This window comes from Aplysia californica, unplaced genomic scaffold (assembly GCF_000002075.1).
Source record: "Aplysia californica isolate F4 #8 unplaced genomic scaffold, AplCal3.0 scaffold00338, whole genome shotgun sequence".
Classification (NCBI taxonomy): Eukaryota; Metazoa; Mollusca; class Gastropoda; order Aplysiida; family Aplysiidae; genus Aplysia; species Aplysia californica.
The window spans coordinates 658,166-660,947 of NW_004797608.1; positions in this window are offsets into that span (position 1 = coordinate 658,166).

The window sequence follows — 2,782 nt, forward strand, 5'->3', positions numbered from 1 at the left end:
TCTTGTAACACTAATTCTAATCTTCGGCACTTATATGACCTTATTGCGTTGCAAGTGCCGTAAAACTCTAACTAAACCTAAAGGAGTGTAATCCGGGTGCAGCTAGGAGACTTTTTCAAAAAGGTGCACTCACCTGATATGCCCTCATCGCCCGCACGCCTACACCCCATGACGTCACAGCGGACAAACACCCCGTAGCCAGCGTCCTCTCCCTGGATCGACCAGGCTGGCGTTGTCATGGCAACGATGTAGTACAGCAGGCCGATCAGAACGAGGGCGGTGCCGCAGGGGGAGATCAGCTGATGGGGGTCACGCATGCTGGGAGGGGGTTGGGGCAGAGACAGAAGGAAAGAAATGTTTGGCAAGCAAAGAGAGAGATTTTTTTGTCAGAAAACCGTGAAATCTTTGATTCAGAAACAGAATAATCTTTAGTCAGAAGTAGAGATACCATGGGACAGAAACATCACGCACAGCTCAAAAATTAGACTAATGCACTCACTGGTCATCTCATATATTTTTAAACGCCTGCGAGTCGTGGACACTAACAGCAGAATTAGAGAAAAAGATTCAGATCACAGAGATGAGATGTTACCGCAGACTCCTTGACATCTCGTACAAAGACCACGTTTCAAATGCCGAAGTACGAAAGAAAATCACCAACGCAGTGGGACAATATGAAGATCTACTGACCACAGTGAAAAGACGAAAATTAAAATGGTATGGGCATGTCACAAGATCCACAGGACTTGTCAAAACAATCCTGCAAGGAACCGTACAAGGAAAGAGAAAGAGAGGAAGGCAGACAAGGAGATGGGAGGAAAACATTAAAGAGTGGACAGGAAAGACGATGGGGGACAATCTGAAGAAAGCAGAGGACAAAAATAGATGGCGAGAGCTGGTTTTCCAATGCAGTGGTGCCCCAACGGTTGTCCCACCCATGGGAGAGAAGAAGAAGAAGAAGAAGAGATACCTTTGTTCAGAATTAGATATATATATTTGGTCAGAAAAAGAGAAATCTTTGATCAAAAACAGGGAAATCTTTTGTCAGAAAACAGTGAAATCTTTGATCAGAAACAGAGTGAATTTTAGTCAGAATGATAGAGAAATCTGTGGTCAGAATTAGATATAATATCTTTTTTCAGAATTAGAGAAATGTTTTGTTAGAAGACCGTGGAGTCTTTGATCAGACACAGAGTAATCTTTTGTCAGAATACACACAGGTCTGAGGTTAGAAACAGAGCAATCTTTTGTCAGAATACACACAGGTCTGAGGTTAGAAACAGAGTAATCTTTTGTCAGAATACACACAGGTCTGAGGTTAGAAGCAGAGTAATCTTTTGTCAGAATACACACAGGTCTGAGGTTAGAAGCAGAGTAATCTTTTGTCAGAATACACACAGGTCTGAGGTTAGAAGCAGAGTAATCTTTTGTCAGAATACACACAGGTGTGAGGTTAGAAACAAAGAAATCTTTTGTCAGAATACACACAGATCTGAGGTTAGAAGCAGAGTAATCTTTTGTCAGAATACACACAGGTATGAGGTTAGAAACAGAGTAATCTTTTGTCAGAATACACACAGGTCTGAGGTTAGAAGCAGAGAAATCTTTGATCAGACACAGAGAAATCTTTTGTCAGAATACACACAGATCTGAAGTTAGAAACAGAGAAATCTTTGATCAGAAACAGAGTAATCTTTTGTCAGAATTAGATAGATCTTTGATCAGAAAACAGAGATATCTTTGGTTAAAACAGAAAAATCGATGATCAGAAACACAGAAAACTTCGGTCAAGAACAGAGAAATCTTTGATTAGAAACAGATATCTTGGGTCGGAAAAACTAAAAACAGTTTGTCAGAAAAAAGACAGAAAGTTTGATCAAAAACAGAGTGATTTTTAGTCAGAATGATAGAGAAATCTGTGGTCAAAATTAGATATAATATCTTTTTACAGAATTAGATAAATGTTTTGAAAGTAGAGAAATATTTGGTCATAAACAGAAACAGAGAAATCTTTGGTCAGAAAAAGAGAAATCAAAGGTCAGAATTAGAAAAATATTTTATAAGAAAACGGTGAAATATTTAATCAGAAACAGAAAAATCTAATATAAAAGAGAATATAAAAAGTAGTCAAACCGGCAGCAAATCGCCTGTTTATTCAATATAATTATTTTGACAAGCGCCTGATTTCACCACGCAGCCTCACATATTGTTCGTACATGCATTTATGTAAAGCGCCTAGAGCTGTGTTCACATGGGAGTGGGCGCTATAGAAATGATATACATTATTAATATTATTATTATTATTATTATTATTACTATTATTATTATTATTTATTATTATTATTATTATTATTATTATTATTTATTATTATTATTATTATTATTATTATTATTATTATTATTATTATCATTACTATTATTATTATTCTTATTATTATTACTACAATCCTTACTATTATTATTATCATTTTTATAATCATTATTATTAATATTATTATTAATATTATTATTATTATTATTATTATTATTATTATTATTATTATTATTATTATTATTATTATTGCTATTATTATTCTTACTAGTATCATATATATATATATATATATATATATATATATATATATATATATATATATATATATATATATATATGTCTATTATGTCTATATATATCATCATTTTATGTATGTATGTATGTATGTATGTATGTATGTATGTATGTATGTATGTATGTATGTATGTATGTATGTATGTATGTATGTATGTATATCTATACATATAG